This window comes from Ascaphus truei, chromosome 5 (assembly GCF_040206685.1).
Source record: "Ascaphus truei isolate aAscTru1 chromosome 5, aAscTru1.hap1, whole genome shotgun sequence".
Lineage (NCBI taxonomy): Eukaryota > Metazoa > Chordata > Amphibia > Anura > Ascaphidae > Ascaphus > Ascaphus truei.
This window is the reverse complement of record NC_134487.1, coordinates 171500282-171519330: the sequence shown is the minus strand read 5'-3', so window position 1 is coordinate 171519330 and position 19049 is coordinate 171500282. Positions and strand designations below refer to the sequence as shown.

Here is a 19049-nt window from a genome sequence, read left to right as displayed (position 1 = left end):
ACATATAAAAAATAGCCCCATGCCCCCAAATACATATAAAAATACCCCCACACCCGCCATATACATATAAAAAATACCCCACGCTCCAAAATACATATAAAAAATACCCCCACCCCTGAATACATATAAAAAATACCCCCACGCCCCCCGAATACATATAAAAATACCCCCACGTCCGCCAAATACATATAAAAAATACCCCCACGCCCCCAATAAATATAAAAAATACCCCATGCCCCAAAATACATATGAAACATACCCCCACGCCCCCGAATACATATAAAAAATAGCCCCACCCCCCGAATACATATAAAAAATAGCCCCACCCCCCCGAATACATATAAAAAATACCCCCATGCCACCAAATACATATAAAATATCCCCACGCCCGCCAAATACATATAAAACATACCCCCACGCCCCCGAATACATATAAAAAATACCCCCACCCCCGAATACATATAAAAAAATACCCCCACGCCTCAGAATACATATAAAAAATACCCCTACGCCCCCCGAATATATATATATATATAAAAAACATACCCCCATGCCCCCGAATACATATGTAGCCCATGTACCCCCACCCAATCGCATATCGGGTCCCCTAGGGTGTCTCAAGGTCTGGCTACATGTCTCTGTGTGGTGCATACCTGCTAGCAACAGGAGGGCCTGAGTCTCCCGCGATGACATGGGGGACAACAGGACAGATTTCTGGGGTGGATGCCTTCATTCTCCTTCAATGGTGCAGCGCCTCCATCTGAAGTAAGCCCAAGGGATACGGGGTGGAATCCCTACCACAGAATCCCCTCCCAGGGATGAGAGATTCCAGTCTCACACACTAGATCTTTTTCTATAGCAGCAGCTCTTTATTTAGCTTCTTCCCAGCAGCAGCAGATGGTACAATTATATACACAGCCAGTTAGCTGTTCTCCTTTAGGATGTCCCTGCCTCCACTCTGGGCCTCAGGAGCACCCAGAGTGGGACTAGCTCTTCCCTCACCCCCTAAGCAGGGTGAGAGGTACTTGGTCCACCTCCTAACTGTACTGCTCCACTACTTTCCTAGCTAACTCACGGTACTTACTGTACTATCAGACTCATGTGTCACTAAATAGGAAGTGCACTGCTCTTTTTGATTTCAGCAGGCACCGCCGTGTCTCTTGATTGGGCACTGCTCTTTATGATTTCAGCAGGCACCGCCCCTGTGTCTCTTGATTGGACAGAGGGTCAGGTGACCTGCCTTCACCATTTCAGGGCAAGTGCTTGAGGTGGAGGAAACCCATGATAACTCCTGGCAAACCTGCCCTTAACAGGGATTACTGCACAGGAGGAGGATAGAAATATAGCCCATAATCTTACCAGGGCTACACATATAAAAAATGCCTGCCGCCCCCTGAATACATATAAAAATTGCCCCCACCCCCACCAATACATATAAAAAATACCTCCACCACCCCCGAATATACATATAAAAAATGCCCCCACCACCCCCGAATACATATAAAAAATGCCCCTTCCACCCCGAATACATATAAAAAATGCCCCCACCACCCCAATACATATAGAAAATACCCCCATCTCCCCAATACATATAAAATATCCCACCCCCCTAATACCTATACAAAATACCCCCACCTCCCCAAACAAATTCAGACTTACCTTGGCGGAGGGACTGTTGGCTGCAGAGGGGGAGACAGTGGATGCGTGGGGCGCAGTAGATGCAGAGGGGGGGCAGTGGATGCAGAGGGATGGCTAGCGGTCGGTCAGAGCAGTTGCGGCCATGCACGGCTCTCCCCTGCTGCAGGCTTCTCTCTCCCTGTCTGTCCCACGCCGAGGTGTCTGAGGCTGATGCACGTCGGGCCTCCCTCTCATACCGGCGCGCACTGGAAGCCCAGCTGACTTCCGGCGGTGACGTCAGGGGACCCGTGCGTCAGCATCACAGCACCTCGGCGTGGGACAGTCACAGAGAGAGAAGCCTGCAGCGGGGGAGAGCCGGACATGGCAGCAACTGCTCTGACTGGCCGCCACCCCTTCCCCCCCCCTGCCCGCATCCACCCTGCGTTCAGAAAAAGATAATACCGGACACATAAATGTCCGGTATTACCTTTCATTTTATACCGGACGCAGGGGCAAAATACCGGGCTGTCCGGTTCAAAACCAGGCACCTGGCAACCCTACTCCTCACTCTCTTACCTCACCAGCAAACCACATGTCCCACAGAGTTGATCGCACTGATCCATAGGAGGCAGAGCGGATGAGGTGAGATTTGGTGGGGTGTGAGACAGGAGCAGAGTAGATCCTGTGAAGAGGCTAGCCGGGCACTACTATTGGTCTAGCAGGCCTCACGATAGTTCCTGCTGCAGTCGAGGTGCCGACTCTCCCTCATGCCGACCCCTGTGTGGGCCAGGCAGAAGCTGTCGGCGGACCAGATGCAGCCTGCGAGGCCTTATGTTTCACACACCTGCTATAGTCAAAATCCCCTTTGGTTATTCTGACTTGACAGTGCAAGCATCTTGGTTGAAGCTCAAGAAAGTTCCACTGCGTTAACATGCAGTGCTTTTCTCTATCTTAATCCTTTTCAAACTGTCCGGTGGGATGAGGCACGCAACAGCAATTTTTCTCATTCGAAATGGGTCAGATTAACGTGTTGTCCTCCATCTGGGGACTACTAAGTAATGTAAAGGCTTAACGGCCTTTATGGGTAAGCTGGGTAGGATCACTCTGGTATTATTCCCCCCCCCCCATCATCATAGGATGTCTTGTGACTTGTGATGTCACTATAGGGAGAAAGAAGGGTATATATAGCCCCACCCACTGTTCTAGAAGCAGGATCCTCAGAGTTCAGGTAGAGAACCTCACCATGAGTCCTGTATGTATTTGTAAGTGTATAGTTATGTTTATTATGGATGTCCTGTCACCATTTATTGTTTTCAGTTAAGAAATGTGCCCTACATAGCTAGCACCCATAGTTATAGCCCAAGATTGTTCTCATGCAGGAGGAGTGTGCATGTGCTGAGCAGGAGTTCTCAGATTAGTAGCTCTGGAGCATAATCATTTTGACCCAACTATAAGGTCCTTAGTGAACTCCCAATCAGAGATGTATGGACTAGGTATGCTGTATACCGTAACAGATACTGATCCCAGAGAGATAGGGCATTATTGACTCTATGCAAGAGATTCCATTAGTATTGGTGAGATTGGCAAACAAGCATAAGTACCTCGCCAGGTAGGAGTGAGAGCTACAAGGGGAAGAAGCACTGAGTAATCATATTGTTTGCCACCAGTTAATGTTTAAAGTGAAGTTTGTTTTTGTATGATGAGCATTATCAACGGATGTGAATAAAGCTCTTGTTTGTACAGTACTATAAAAGCTCCTGGCACCCATCATTATTCTATCTGCACTGCACGGTCGCATCACCCTGAACAAGTATGAGAGACTGAGCACTGCCATGTATATACTGTAGTTCAACTCGATGCAAACTCCTTTAGAGCCGGGCAAGGAGGGTTATAAACACATTTCTCAGTCTGCGTAGAGAAGTAAATGTCTTCAGTCTGGTATAAGTTCCCCGTAGAGTATCACATCACATAATGAGAGCTGGAGGTCGGTATGACACAGTGCAGATTTCTTTAAGCAATGTTTTCTCTTTGATCAGGCTCAGGAACTTTTCTTTAAGTCAATCTTTATTGATTTTCTCTGTATTGCCCCAAATACTTGTCCGGCCCAAGCATAGTGTGTCAATATGTTTTGTGTTAATGTTTCCCCTACAGATGGATCAATGAGAAATCTGCCGTGTAACCACTTATAGAATGAAAGATAATATTTCAGAAGATGAGAAGCTGCAATAAGTTATCCAAACCCTACAACAACCATATACAAACATCCAAGTTACCCAAAACATGCAAAGGAAATCTTAAAATAGATAAAGGCAGAACTATAGTTTCTAATGAGAAAAGTGTCAACAGTAACGTGGAAATAACTAGGAATCAGTAGTATATACTTCATTAAGCGTGATACAAGTTTGTAACCAGAATTTAGCTTTCATTATTACTTGCATGACCACACAGGATTCAAACCCTGCCCATGCGCAGATTGTGGGAAAAGTTTTAGGATCAGCTCTTGCTATAACCCAAGAGTACCCACACAGGAGAAATATTCTATATATGCTCAGAATGTGAGAGAAACTTTAGTGACCATTTTTTTTTAAATGTACGTGAACTGAGTGGTTCCCCAGGGCTGATCCATGGCCCTCTGACCTCTAGGATTGCCATCCTTCCGGTTTCCAAGATATTTGATGCTTTTTGTGCCGGTGTTTGACACAAAAACAAACAAAAAATATGGCTGCAGGGTCTGTCAATGACATTGCAACTCTATTGGCCACCGGAGAAAGGCTGACTCCTAAGGCCATATTGTGTTCACAGGACAAATTTCTGGGTAAACGTCCGGTATGGTACTTCAGGAACCAAGGGATCCCGGAGGTCGGGGCATGGCAGATCAACCATGAGGGATACCCTGTTCATGTAATATTTAAAAAAAACCTGGAACTAGGCTCCTAAATCAATCCTACATTCTGTGTCCTAAATTATCTGCCTTCCACATGTCCAGAGCTTTTCTCTGCCCTGAGGCCACAGAAAATGCCTCAGACAGACCGCCGAAGAAGTGAAATATTAACGTTCCCATCTCATAGCAGGCGAGTAGCATGTGTCTCAGGTAGGGTTGCCAGGTGTCTGGTTTTGAACCGGACAGCCCAGTATTTTGCCCCTGCGCCCGGTATAAAATGAAAGGTAATACCGGACATGTATGTGTCTGGTATTATTGTATTGTATGTCTTTATTTATATAGCGCCATAAATGTACATAGCGCTTCACAGTAGTAATACATGTTGTAATCATATAAATAACCAGTGGTTGACAAATCACCAAAAAATCTACTCGCCACACAAAAAAATCTACTCGCCACCTAGTACCAAACGTGTGCTGCTTGGGCCAATATTTACTCGCCCGGGGGTTAAATCCACTCGCCCGGGGCGAGCAAATGTATAGGTTTGTCGAACACTGTAACAAATCATATAAATAACAGGTCAGGGGAATAAGTGCTTTAGACATAAAAGTAACATTAAGGAAGAAGAGTCCCTGCTCCGATGAACTTACAATCTAATTGCTAGGTAGGGGAACGTATAGAGACAGTAGGGGGGAATTCTAGTAAGTGCGTCTGCAGGGGTTAAGCTTTATGTATAATGTGTCCAGGATTATCCAGTGCTTCTTTAAGCAAATGTGTCTTAAGGTGGGTCTTAAAGGTGGATAGAGAGGGTGCTAGTCGGATATTGAGGGGAAGGGCATTCCAGAGGTGCGTGGCAGAAAGTGAGACGTTTAAGGCGGGAGAGAGCTTTAGATACAAAGTGAAAGAAAGAAGACATCCTTGAGCAGAGCGCAAGAGTCGGGATGGTGCATAGCGAGAAATTAGGGCTGAGATGTAAGGAGGGGCAGAAGAGTGTAAAGCTTTAAAAGTGAGGAGGAGAATTGAGTGTGAGATGCGGGATTTGATCGGAAGCCAGGAAAGGGATTTCAGGAGGGGAGACGCGGAGACAGATTTAGGAAAGAGTAAAGTGATTCTGGCAGCAGCGTTTAGGATAGATTGAAGGGGAGACAGGTGAGAGGCAGGAAGGCCGGACAGCAGAAGGTTACAGTAATCAAGACGGGAGAGAATGAGGGCCTGAGTCAGAGTTTTAGCAGTCGAGTAACAGAGGAAAGGGCGTATCTTTGTAATATTGCGGAGGAAAAAGCGACAAGTTTTAGAAACATTTTGAATGTGAGGGGAGAATGTGAGAGAGGAGTCGAGTGTGAGCCCTAGGCAGCGTGCTTGGGCTACTGGGTGAATGATCGTATTTCCAACAGTAATGTGGAAGGAGGTAGTAGGGCCAGGTTTGGGAGGAAGTATAAGTTTATATGTTTTTGCCATTTTAAGTTTCAGTTGGCGGAGGGCCATCCAGGATGATATTCCAGAGAAAAAAAGGGGGGTTATGTGAGCGCGCTGTCTCTCCGAGAGCTCTCCCACGGCTATTCCAGTCTCCCCTGCAGCTCCTAGTCTCCCGGGATCAGCGGGGCACACTCAGCACATAATACACAAAAATAGGAGCGCATGGAAAAGAGAACCAGAAAACCGGAATTAGTGCACAATTCTTTATATTAAAAAACACATACACATCAACAAACTATCACAAATATAATGTGGTGAAAAATGAAGAACACCACATACATAACGATCAAAAAATGGATCAAATAAATGAAATTCATCTCTGTGAATGTTTTGGATTTCATTTATTTGATCCATTTTTTGATCGTTTTGTATGTGGTGTTTTGTAAGAGGAGATCCAGGATAGAGCTTTGTTCCGAATACCAAGAGTATGTAGAATGTGAAGGAGAAGAGGGTGGTCCACGGTGATGAATGCTGCAGAGAGGTCGATTAATATGAGCAGAGTGTAATGACCTCTGTCTTTGGCAGCATGGAGGTCGTCAGTTATTTTAGTGAGGGCTGTTTCAGTAGAGTGAGCAGTGCAGAAGCCAGATTGTAGAGGGCCTAGAAGAGAATAGGTGTTGAGAAAGTGTAGCAATCGAGAGAATACAAGACGTTCAAGGAGTTTGGAGGCAAAAGGCAGGAGGGAGACAGGTCGATAGTTAGAAGGACATTTAGGGTCAAGCTTGCTGTTCTTGAGTAACGGTATAACGGTTGAATGCTTGAAGGAGGATGGAAAAGTACCAGAGTAGAGGGAAGAGTTACAAATCTGTGTGAGCATAGGGATTATAGAAGGAGCAAGAGGTTTTAGGAGATGGGAGGGGATGGGATCAAGAGGGCAAGTGGTAGAGGGAGAAGAGGAGATCATCAGTGACACATCCTCCTCCGAGATAGCGGAAAAAGAGTCAAGAAAGGCAGGAGGAGAGTTGGGAAGTGGTGTGGAATGGGAGGAGGCAACAGATGGGATGTTCTGACGTATGGAGTCCACCTTTTCCTTAAAAAAGTCAGCAAAGTCCTGAGGAGAGATGGAGGAAGAAGAGAAGGCAGCTGTGGGTGGTCTGAGTAGAGAGTCAAAGACAGAAAAGGTCGGCGTGGGTTAGACTTGTGTGTGTTGATTAGTGATGAAAAGTAGGTTTGTTTAGCCTGAGAGAGGGCAGAGTTGAAACAGGACAGCATAAATTTGTAGTGAATGAAGTCTGCGAGCGTATGAGATTATCTCTCTCCGAACGCAGGGTGGATGTGGGAGGGGGTGGGGGGACGTCCGGTCAGAGCAGTTGTTGCCATGTCGGGCTCTCCCCCACTACAGGCTTATCTCTCCCTGTCTGTTCCACGCTGAGGTGCTGTGATGCTGATGCGTGCCGGGTCCTCTGATGTCAACGCCGGAAGTCAGCTGGGCTTCGGTGCGCACTGGCGTGAGATGGAGGCCTGGTGTGCGTCAGCCTCAGGCACCTTGGCGTGGGACAGGGAGAGAGAAGCCTGTAGCAGGGGAGAGCCGGGGATGGCGGCAACTGCTCTGACCGGCTGCCGCCCCCCCCGCATCCACTGTCCCCCCCGCATCCACTGCCCCCCCCGCATCCACTGCCCCCCCCGCATCCACTGCCCCCCCGCATCCACTGCCCCCCCCGCATTCACTGCCCCCTTCATATCCACTGCCCCCCTCCGCGTCCACAGCCCCCATCCACGTCCACTGTCCCCCCTATGCATCCACTGCCCCCCTCCGCATCAACTGCCCCCTCCGCATCCACTGCCCCCCCTCCGCATCCACTGCCCCCCTCCGCATCCAGTACCCCCCTCCATATCCACTGCCCCCTCCGCGTCCACTGCCCCCCCATCCACGTCCACTGTCCCCCCTATGCATCCACTGCCCCCCTCTGCTGCCAACGCCTCCCCCGCCCTTCCGCAGCCACCGCCCCCCCCCCCCCGCCCGACATGACACAATCCCCAAGCTAAGTCTGATTTTGATTGGGGAGGTGGGGGTATTTCGTATATGTATTGGGGAGGTGGAGGTATATTTGATATGTAATGGGGAGGTGGGGGTATGTTTTATATGTATTGGGCTGGTGGGGGTATTTTTTATATGTATTGGGGTGGTAGGGGTATTTTTTATATGTTTTGGGGTGGTGGGTGCATTTTTTATTTGTATTGGGGTTGTGGGTGCATTTTTTTAATATGTATTGGGTGCTGGGGCATTTTTTTAATATCTATTGGGGTGGTGGGGTGCATTTTTTATATGTATTCGTGGGTGGTGGGGGCATTTTTTATATGTATTCGGGGGTCGTGGGGCATTATTTAAATGTATTTGCGGGGCGTGGGGTAGGTTTTATATGTATTCGGGGGTGATGGGGGCATTTTTATATGTATTCGGGGGTGGCGGGGCTATGTTTTATATGTATTCTGGGGGCATGGGGGTATGTTTTATATGTATTTGGGGGCATGGGGGTATGTTTTATATGTATTCGGGGGCATGGGGGTATGTTTTATATGTTTTCAGGGGGCGTGGGAGTATGTTTTATATGTATTGGGGAGGTGGGGGTATTTTTTATATGTATTCGAGGGTGGTGGGGGTATTTTTTATATGTATTTGGGGGTAGTGGGGGCATTTTTTATATGTATTCGGGGGGCATGGGGTAGGTTTTATATGTATTCGGGGGCATGGGGGTATGTTTTATATGTTTTCAGGGGGCGTGGGGGTATGTTTTATATGTATTGGGGAGGTGGGGGTATTTTTTATATGTATTCGAGGGTGGTGGGGGCATTTTTTATATGTATTTGGGGGTAGTGAGGGCATTTTTTATATGTATTCGGGGGTGGTGGGGGTATGTTTTATATGTATTCGGGGGGCATAGGGGTGTTGTTTTATATGTGTAGCCCTGATTGGTTTTGGGCTATAGGTCTGCCCTCCTCCTGGCAATCCCTAATAAGGGTAGGTTTGCCAGGAGTAATCATGGGTTTTCCCCACACCTTGCAGTGCAGTGAGTCAGAGAAGGTAGTGCAATCAGGCTTTGTGTCCAATCAGAGGCACAGGGGTGGTTCCTACTGGATCTGTATTTAATTCACTGTACTTTCTGTATTTAGTCAGTTGTCTCTACCTTGAGAGAGACAGGTTTACCCTAACCAAGCTGTCAGGGCTCTGGCAGTTTGAGGCACTCCCTTAGGGGAGATGGGAAACCATTTCCTCTTATTCCACCAGGGGATAAGGGAAGAGCTGGGACTGCTCTCAGTGCCTTTAGCTGTGAGTGATGTCCAAGGACATCCTGAGGGTGGAAGCCCTGTAAAGCTGAGATCTGATTGCTGTGCTGAATTCAGAGTGAATAAAGAGACCTGTGTTTTACCATACTTCTGTCCTGAGAGGGAAGACTATTGGGAAGAAGGTAAAGAGATTCTCCTGCAGAGACTTCTCCCCACATCCCTGGGGGCTGCAAGAGATGGAGGCGCTATCACCATGAGTACGATTCGGGCAAGACCCCAGAAGCCTGTCCTGATCATCCCCTATAACACCATGCGGGAGACTCAGGGCGCCCTGTTACCAGCAGGTCTGCACCACACCATAATGAGTAACCAGAGCAGCTTTCCCCGAGATAGGCCCTATATGAGATTGCGTGGGGGAAACAGGGTTACATATGTATTCGGGGGGCGTGGGGGTAGGTTTTATATGTATTTGAGGTGGTGGGGGCATTTTTTATATGTATTCGGGGGTGGAGGGGGTATGTTTTATATGTATTCAGGGGCGTGGGGGTATGTTTTATATGTATTCGGGGCGTGGGTGTATTTTTATATGTATTTGGGCGGCGGGGGGGTATTTTTTATATGTATTGGGGTGGGGTCGCATTTTTTACCATTGTGTCCAGTATTTTTGGACAAGCCACCAGGCAACCCTAGTCTCAGGGTCTGTCCAATGTGATTGACAAGAACGTGACTGACCGCACTGCAGATCTTCTTATTATTCCTGAGTCACACGTGAAGCACAAGGAGACTCCTTCAGCGTGTGAAGGAGGCAATAATCAGCTTTAATCTTTCACTGGGTGCTGATTTTACCCAGGGCCCTCCCTACAACAGCAATCTCCCGTATATGAACTAGGGGTCCCCAAAGTTGAACCACGGCACTCAAAGCTCTGGTGACCCCGATTGCCGAGATAATACATTTTTTATTTTTGCCAGTACTTGCAAGGAAAAACCTAATATTCTGCAGGGTCTCCCAATCGGAAGCTGCAATGTCCTCTCATAATGATGTCACAGCTTTCTATTGGCTGCCAGAATAAGGCTGACTCAAGTGGCCATATTGTTTTCTTGAACAAGAATCCTAGCAAGGTAATTTCAAAATAATATATCTCAGGAAGCGGGCAGTTTCACTGATTGGAGTGCCACGTTTCAACTCTGGTGGACCTCTTGTTTCAAATAAAGTAAATATACTGTATATGTAATGGTGTTTCCCCCACCCGGTGGGAGATTTGTCCATTACTACGCTGTATGGTGCATATACCTGCTGGTAACAGGAGGGCTGAGTCGTCCGCTGGTGGTAGTGGGGACACAGGATCAGGCTTCTGGGGTTCATACCCCACATATCTCTTTAGCAGTGCAGCGCCTCAATCTGCCGTAGGCTCCAGGAACTGAAGGTGATCTTCCACAGTAGAACTATTACCTGTCCCCCATACACCAGGCAGGAGGTATATTGCAAACAGGAACGGTTTATTGTCTTCCCTACAGCAGTTACACTGCAGGCTTCTGCCCGATGCAATATTCTCAACTCTCACTGAAGGATGGTCCCTGGACTGCCACTATAGGCCAAGGGCACCCGCAGCCGTCCTAGCTCTTCCCCACCTCCCTAGCAGAGGCAGAGGTATGGTCACACTCACTCTCCCCCGAAGGGAAGAGTACAAGACAAGGCTCCAATCTCAGGCTCCCAGTTGTGTGACCTGCCTTCCTCAGTGGGGGAAGGAACACTACAAATCTAGGGCAGTACTGCCCTTAAGTACAGCCTGGAGAAGGGCACCAGGCATGGCTCATGATTGGTCATGCCAGGTCTGATGCCACCGCCACCCACTGTCACTCAAGGGCAGCTCCTCGGAGATGGACACCCCCATATCAACTACTGGCAACCTGATTGTACCAGGGTTTACTGCCAGCCTAAGGGCAGAATAGTAGCCATCAGGTGACCTGGCTACATATACATATATATATATATATATATATATATATATATATATATATATATATATATATATATATATATATATATATATATATACTAGCTGAGAGACCCGGCGTTGCCCGGGATGTAATGTTCCCGCTCCTCTCTCTCTCCTCTCTCCTCCCCCCTCTCTCTGTTTGTCCCCCATTCACATCAATCCAGTCCCCCCCTCCCTCCTTTACAGCTTCATGCAGTGTGTGTGCATCAGTCACTGTGTGTGCGTGCGTGCGTGATGCAGAAACACAAACACACAGACTGACTGACTGACGCACACACAGTCAGTGTGTGTGTGTGTGTGTGCGCGCGTCAGTTAATGTGTGTGTGTGTGCGTCAGTCAGTGTGTGTGTGTCAGTCAGTGTGTGTGTGTCAGTCAGTGTGTGTGTGTCAGTCAGTGTGTGTGTGTGTGCGCGCGTCAGTTAGTGTGTGTGTGTGTGTGTGTGTGTGTGTGTGTCAGTCAGTGTGTGTGTGTGTCAGTCAGTGTGTGTGTGTGTCAGTCAGTCAGTGTGTGTGTGTGTCAGTCAGTCAGTGTGTGTGTGTCAGTGTGTGTGTGTCAGTCAGTGTGTGTGTGTCAGTCAGTGTGTGTGTCAGTCAGTGTGTGTGTGTCAGTCAGTGTGTGTGTGTCAGTCAGTGTGTGTGTGTGAGTTAGTGTGTGTGTGTGTGAGTCAGTGTGTGTGTGTGAGTCAGTGTGTGTGTGTCAGTCAGTGTGTGTGCACGTCAGTCAGTGTGCGTGTCAGTCAGTGTGCGCGTCAGTCAGTGTGCGCATCAGTCAGTGTGCGCGTCAGTCAGTGTGCGCGTCAGTCAGTGTGCGCGTCAGTCAGTGTGTGTGTGTGTCAGTCAGTGTGTGTGTCAGTCAGTGTGTGTGTCAGTCAGTGTGTGTGTCAGTCAGTGTGTGTGTCAGTCAGTGTGTGTGTGTGTGTGCGCGTCAGTCAGTGTGTGTGTGTCAGTCAGTGTGTGTGTGTGTGTGTGCGCGTCAGTTAGTGTGCGTGTATGTGTGTGCGTCAGTCAGTGTGCGTGTGTGTGTCAGTCAGTGTGTGTGTGTGTTTGTGTGTGTCAGTCAGTCAGTCAGTGTGTGTGTATGTGCGTGCGTCAGGGTGTGTGTGCGTGTGGCTGTCAGGGGTTGTGTGTGTGCATCAGTACGTGTGTGTGCGTGCGTCAGTCAGTGTGTGCATGCATCAGTCAGTGTGTGTGTGCGTGCGTCAGTCAGTGTGTGTGTGTGCGTGCGTCAGTCAGTCAGTGTTTGTGTGCGTGCGTCAGTCAGAGTGTGTGCGTGCGTCAGTCAGGGTGTGTCTGCGTGCGGCTGTCAGGGTTTGTGTGCGTGCGTCAGTCAAAGGGCAGGCGCGGGGGGAGGGGTGTGCAGGGCAGGCGTGGGGGGGGTGAAGGGCAGGCGGGGGGGTGAAGGGCAGGGGTGGGGGGGGGGGTGAAGGGCAGGGGTAGGAGGGGTTAAGGGCAGGGGTAGGAGGGGTTAAGGGCAGGGGTAGGAGGGGTTAAGGGCAGAGCTAGGGGGGGTGAAGGGCAGGGGTAGGGGGGGTGAAGGGCAGGGGTAGAGGTGGTGAAGGGCAGGGGTAGGGAGGGGTGAAGGGCAGGGAGGGGTGAAGGGCAGGGGTAGGGAGGGGTGAAGGGCAGGGGTAGGGAGGGGTGAAGGGCAGGGGTAGGGCAGGGGGCGGGGGTGAAGGACAGGGGTAGGGGGCGGGGGTGAAGGGCAGGGGTAGGGGTGAAGGGTAGGGGGCAGGGGTGAAGGGCAGGGGGCGGGGGTTAAGGGCAGGGGTAGGGGGCAGGGGTGAAGGGTAGGGGGCGGGGGTGAAGGGCAGGGGTAGGGGGCGGGGGTGAAGGGCAGGGGTGAAGGGCAGGGGTAGGAGGCGGGGGTGAGGGGTAGGGGGCGGGGGTGAAGGGCAGGGGTAGGGGGCGGGGGTGAGGGGTAGGGGGCAGGGGTGAAGACAAGGGGTGGGGGTGAAGAGAAAGCGTAGGGGCGGGGCTAGGGGGCGGGGGTGAAGGGCAGGGTGAGTCAGCGCGGGGGAGGGGAGGTGAGTCAGCGACGGGAAGTGAGTCAGCGTCGGGGAGGGAGGTGAGTGGAAAGCCGGGGAGGTGATGTGAGTGGAGCGCCGGGGAGGGGAGTGGAGCACCGGGGAGGGGAGTGGAGTCAGCGCCGGGGAGGGGAGTCTGCGCCGGGGAGGTGAGTGCCGGGGAGGTGAGTGAGCACCGGGGAGGGGAGGTGAGTGAGCACCGGGGAGGGGAGGTGAGTGAGCACCGGGGAGGGGAGGTGAGTCAGCAACGGGGAGGTGAGTCAGCGCCAGGGAGGGAGGTTAGTGGAGCGCCGGGGAGGTGATGTGAGTGGAGCGCCGGGGAGGGGAGCACCGGGGAGAGGGGGAGGGGAGGTGAGTCAGCGGCGGGGAGGGGAGGTGAGTCAGCGCCGGGGAGGTGAGTGTGATGGGGGGGTAGGAGGTGTGTGTGTGTGTGTGTGTGTATACCCGGCGTTGGCCGGAGGCAGGGAGGGGTGGCGTGAAAGGCAGAGGGAGTGAGCACCGGGGAGGGGAGGTGAAGTCAGCGCTGGGGAGGAGGTGAGTGTGATGGGGGGGAGGAGAGGTGTGTGTGTGTGTATACCCGGCATTGCCCGGAGGCAGGGGGGGGGCGTCAAAGGCAGGGGGGCGTCAAAGGCAAGGGTCGTCAAAGGCAGGGGGGTCAAAGGCAGGGGGGGGGCGTCAAAGGCATGGATTCCTCCCCCTGCATTTCCTCACCTGGCAGCATGGCGCGCTCCTCGGGCTGCCACTGGTTCTCTCCCCCCTCGTGGCCTCCGCCGACTCCCGGTGGCACAAAGGAGGTATTAACTCCCTGCCGCCCTCCTCCTGCTCCTCTGGGATGTTGAGCCGTAGATAGAGCGTGCTCTGGGAGGTGGGGGGGAGGTGGGGGGGAAAGAAGTGGGGGGGGAAGTGGGGGGTGGGAAGTGGGGGGGGGGGGGGGTGGAAGTGGGGGGGGGATGGAAGTGGGGGGGGTGGAAGTGGGGGGGTTGGAGTTGGGGAAGTGGGGGGAGCGACACACACGCGACACCTACCTGTACTTCCGGGTGCCGCCATCTTCTCACTCGAGGGAGGAAGGGTGTCCTTCCGGGCGCTGCCATCTTAGGCGCCACGAGGCAGCCTGCCTGTTCCCCCGCCGGGGAGGGAGGTGAGTTGGAGCGCCGGCGGGGAGGGAGAGAAGTGAGTTGGAGCGCCGAGGGGGAGAGGTGAGTTGGAGAGAGACCCGGCGTTGCCCGTGAGTTAAATTTCCCGCTCCCTTCTCTCTCCCTCTTTCTCCGTTCTCCCCAGAGGGGAGGGACGAACAGTGGACATGAGGGGGGGGACGAACAGTGGACAGGAGGGGGGGAACGGACAGTGGACAGGAGGGGGGGGGATGGACAGTGGACAGGAGGGGGGGGGGGACGAACAGTGGACAGGAGGGGGGGGGGACGAACAGTGGACAGGAGGGGGAGAACGGACAGTGGACAGGAGGGGGGGGGGATGGACAGTGGACAGGAGGGGGACGGACGGACAGTGGACAGGAGGGGGGTGACAGACAGTGGACAGGAGGGGGGGGACAGTGGACAGGAGGGGGGGGACAGACAGTGGACAGGAGGGGGGGCAGTGGACAGGAGGGGGGGGCAGTGGACAGGAGGGGGGGCAGTGGACAGGAGGGGGGGCAGTGGACATGAGGGGGGGGCAGTGGACAGGAGGGGGGGACAGTGTCGCACACACTCAGTCACACACACAGTCACACACACACAGTCACACACACACAGTCACACACACACAGTCACACACACACAGTCAGTGGACAGGAGGGGGGGCAGTGGACAGGAGGGGGGGCAGTGGACAGGAGGGGGGGGCAGTGGACAGGAGGGGGGGCAGTGGACAGGAGGGGGGGCAGTGGACAGGAGGTGGACAGGAGGGGGGCAGTGGACAGGAGGGGGGGGCAGTGGACAGGAGGGGGGGGGGCAGTGTCGCACACACTCAGTCACACACACAGTCACACACACACAGTCACACACACAGTGGACAGGAGGGGGGGGGCAGTGGACAGGAGGGGGGGCAGTGGACAGGAGGGGGGGCAGTGGACAGGAGGGGGGGCAGTGGACAGGAGGGGGGGGCAGTGGACAGGAGGGGGGGCAGTGGACAGGAGGGGGGGGCAGTGGACAGGAGGGGGGGCAGTGGACAGCAGGGGGGGAGCAGTGGACAGGAGGGGGGGACAGTGTCGCACACACTCAGTCACACACACAGTCACACACACACAGTCACACACACACAGTCACACACACACAGTCACACACACACAGTCACACACACACATACAAAGTCACACACAGCCTGCCTGGCCACTGCCTGTTCCCCCACCAGGGATGGAGATGAGCGGAGGGAGGGAGGGAGAGGTGAGCGGAGGGAGAGGTGAGCGGAGGGAGAGGTGAGCGGAGGGAGAGGTGAGCGGAGGGAGAGAGGGAGAGGTGAGCGGAGGGAGAGGTGAGCGGAGGGAGAGGTGAGCGGAGGGAGGGAGGGAGAGGTGAGCGGAGGGAGAGGTGAGCGGAGGGAGAGGTGAGCGGAGGGAGGGAGGGGTGAGCGGAGGGAGGGAGGGGTGAGCGGAGGGAGAGGTGAGCGGAGGGAGAGGTGAGCGGAGGGAGGGAGGGGGTGAGCGGAAGGAGAGGTGAGCGGAGGGAGGGAGGGAGAGGTGAGCGGAGGGGGAGGTGAGCAGAGGGAGGGAGGGAGAGGTGAGCGGAGAGAGAGGTGAGCGGAGGGAGAGGTGAGCGGAGGGAGAGGTGAGCGGAGGGAGAGGTGAGCGGAGGGAGGGAGGGAGAGGTGAGCGGAGGGAGAGGTGAGCGGAGGGAGGGAGGGAGAGGTGAGCGGAGGGAGGGAGGGAGAGGTGAGCGGAGGGAGAGGTGAGCGGAGGGAGAGGTGAGCGGAGGGAGAGGTGAGCGGAGGGAGAGGTGAGGTGAGCGGAGGGAGAGGTGAGCGGAGGGAGAGGTGAGCGGAGGGAGGGAGGGAGAGGTGAGCGGAGGGAGAGGTGAGCGGAGGGAGAGGTGAGCGGAGGGAGGGAGAGGTGAGCGGAGGGAGGGAGAGGTGAGCGGAGGGAGGGAGAGGTGAGCGGAGGGAGAGGTGAGCGGAGGGAGAGGTGAGCGGAGGGAGGGAGGGAGAGGTGAGCGGAGGGAGGGAGGGATGGAGAGGTGAGCGGAGGGAGAGGTGAGCGGAGGGAGAGGTGAGCGGAGGGAGAGGTGAGCGGAGGGAGAGGTGAGCGGAGGGAGAGGTGAGCGGAGGGAGAGGTGAGCGGAGGGAGAGGTGAGCGGAGGGAGAGGTGAGCGGAGGGAGGGAGGGAGAGGTGAGCGGAGGGAGGGAGGGAGAGGTGAGCGGAGGGAGAGGTGAGCGGAGGGAGGGAGAGGTGAGCGGAGGGAGAGGTGAGCGGAGGGAGAGGTGAGCGGAGGGAGGGAGAGGTGAGCGGAGGGAGGGAGGGAGAGGTGAGCGGAGGGAGAGGTGAGCGGAAGGAGAGGTGAGCGGAGGGAGGGAGGGAGAGGTGAGCGGAGGGAGAGGTGAGCGGAGGGAGGGGAGAGGTGAGCGGAGGGAGAGGTGAGCGGAGGGAGGGGAGAGGTGAGCGGAGGGAGAAGTGTGTGTGTGTGTGTGTGTAGCGCCGAGGGGGAAGAGAGTGGCAGTTGGGTGACGTCAGACCTACCAATCTGATTGGCCAGAGGCTGAGGACCAATCAGATTCACCTCAGATGGCACTAACCATTCGATTTTATATATATAGATATAACACAGTTTGCCCCCCCCCCCCATCGCAGATGGGGACCATATGTGGAAATACACTTGTGTTACCGTGTGTGGTGCGTTACACAGAAGGCCTGAACCTCCGCCGCTGGGAGCCTGGGGTTAGCTGATTATTCGGATACAGCGCCTCCACCTGTAAGGGTTCCCAACAGGGTGGGATGGTCCTCTTACAGGAACAATAATAATAATAATGCACGCACACAGTAATATGCATATAACCATACGTATAGAAGTTCACCACCCCACACATCAACATAGGTGTCCCCCAAAGTACTTGGGTGCTGGGCACCAATTCCCTGATGTCCCTTATGTCCAACCCCACCCAATGTGTTGGCTATCCCGTGGAGTGTTAGTGCACTACTATAGGTACCTGCCCGCGGCTCCGGCACCCGGGTGCAGCAAAATAACAGAATTGGATCCGCCTGATCCGACGTGCCGTCCGCCTACGCGTGGGGTGAATTCCGGCGTGGATAATATCACGTACACCGTACCGTCTATACCTTGAGGCTGGTCCGTCTCCAGCCCGCGGTCCTCCGTGAAGATAGTCTCTATCTAGAGGGGGTCTGAGCCCAGACCCAGTGATCAGGCTGCGCGCTGATGAGTGGATCCTTGGGCTAATCAAATAGCTAAAGGGGCAGATCTCCTTACTTAAAGCCTGTCCCTGAAGTAACCACAAGCTGGGGCAAGGATAATAGTTATCTGGGGCCTATGGGGGGTGATTAGCCTAGTGCAAGGGGCTACTGCTCCCCTGCACCCTCACTTACCCAGCTCCCAGCTTCAACTGTCACTCTTCAAAACTGTCTTCATCTCACAGCTTCACTGGTTGCCTAGCAACATGTAAACTGCAGCCCCTGAAGCTGCTATACTCCTATCTATCTAATTGCAGCCGCCCTATTGGCTAAGCTGCAGCATGTGACAATCCCCTGAGGGATACTGGGGCTACACATATATAGCGGTCATGGGTTGTTCCTTTACATTTCTGATCCAGGCGTAGGAAATGACAATGCCTTGTCCCACATTTTGCTCTTGCTGTATACTCCTGTATTCCCGCTTGATCACGGCATTCCTCCAGCCACAGCTTCTACTTTAGACTGTCCCTAAACCCACAATGTAACTCCTTTGTCTTCATCTGGTTCTCGTATCTGATGCTCCGATAACCTATAAATATTTATTGGCGGCAAAGAGGTCTGGATACCTGGGTGAGGAGTGTTTGGGATGATAATTAATCAGGCCATAAATATCCCATACACATGACCTCCATTGTCATGTTGATATTTTAGTAATCCCCTTTCAGAAATCCCCTCTACATTGCCTTTTCATCCTAATCCCAAACGTCACTGTCAAACAGTGCCATTCCAGAGATATATCTACTTCAATTCGTTTTTCTGGACCACATACAGTAAGTTTTCTTTTTTGGGATTTTGGTTCTTTGGCCTGTTCTTGATGGCTAATCTAATAAAGTACTGAACATAGCTAAATAAAAAAATGTCTATAATAATGTAATGCTATATTAATCCAGAAGAGGGAGACTCCATCCCACCTTATTTTAGATCAGAACACATTTTATTATCTCTTGCTAAGATTTTTTATTTGTATGGGGCCAACATGTTACGCACTACCAGAGGCTAACTGGTCAATTTTAGCCCGAGGGGCAAGCCCAAAAACACCAGATACGCGCACCATACACAGATGCACACACCAGATACGCGCACCATACACAGATGCACACACCAGATACGCGCACCATACACAGATGCACGCACCAGATACACGCACCATACACAGATGCACTCACCAGATACACGCACCATACACAGATGCGCGCACCAGATACACGCACCATACACAGATGCACGCACCAGATACACGCACCATACACAGATGCACGCACCAGATACGCGCACCATACACAGATGCACACACCAGATACACGCACCATAAACAGATGCACGCACCAGATACACGCACCATACACAGATGCACACACCAGATACGCGCACCATACACAGATGCACGCACCAGATACACGCACCATACACAGATGCACTCACCAGATACACGCACCATACACA

General features: G+C 52.8%; 1 protein-coding gene and 1 long non-coding RNA gene across 4 annotated transcripts in view; one reads left to right on the top strand and one right to left on the bottom strand.

Annotated features, from left to right (window-relative positions):
- Positions 1-17773, bottom strand: part of LOC142495586 (uncharacterized) — a 72630-nt gene extending 54857 nt beyond the window's left edge. For both annotated transcript variants that reach the window (XM_075601258.1, XM_075601261.1), the window contains exon 1: positions 17348-17773. The gene's annotated coding sequence lies outside the window, so the exon portion shown is untranslated. The remainder of the gene's footprint in view (positions 1-17347) is intronic.
- LOC142495588 (uncharacterized) overlaps positions 17621-19049 on the top strand; it is a 41238-nt gene continuing 39809 nt past the window's right edge. For both annotated transcript variants that reach the window (XR_012801773.1, XR_012801774.1), the window contains exon 1: positions 17621-18376. This is a non-coding gene — a long non-coding RNA (uncharacterized LOC142495588). The remainder of the gene's footprint in view (positions 18377-19049) is intronic.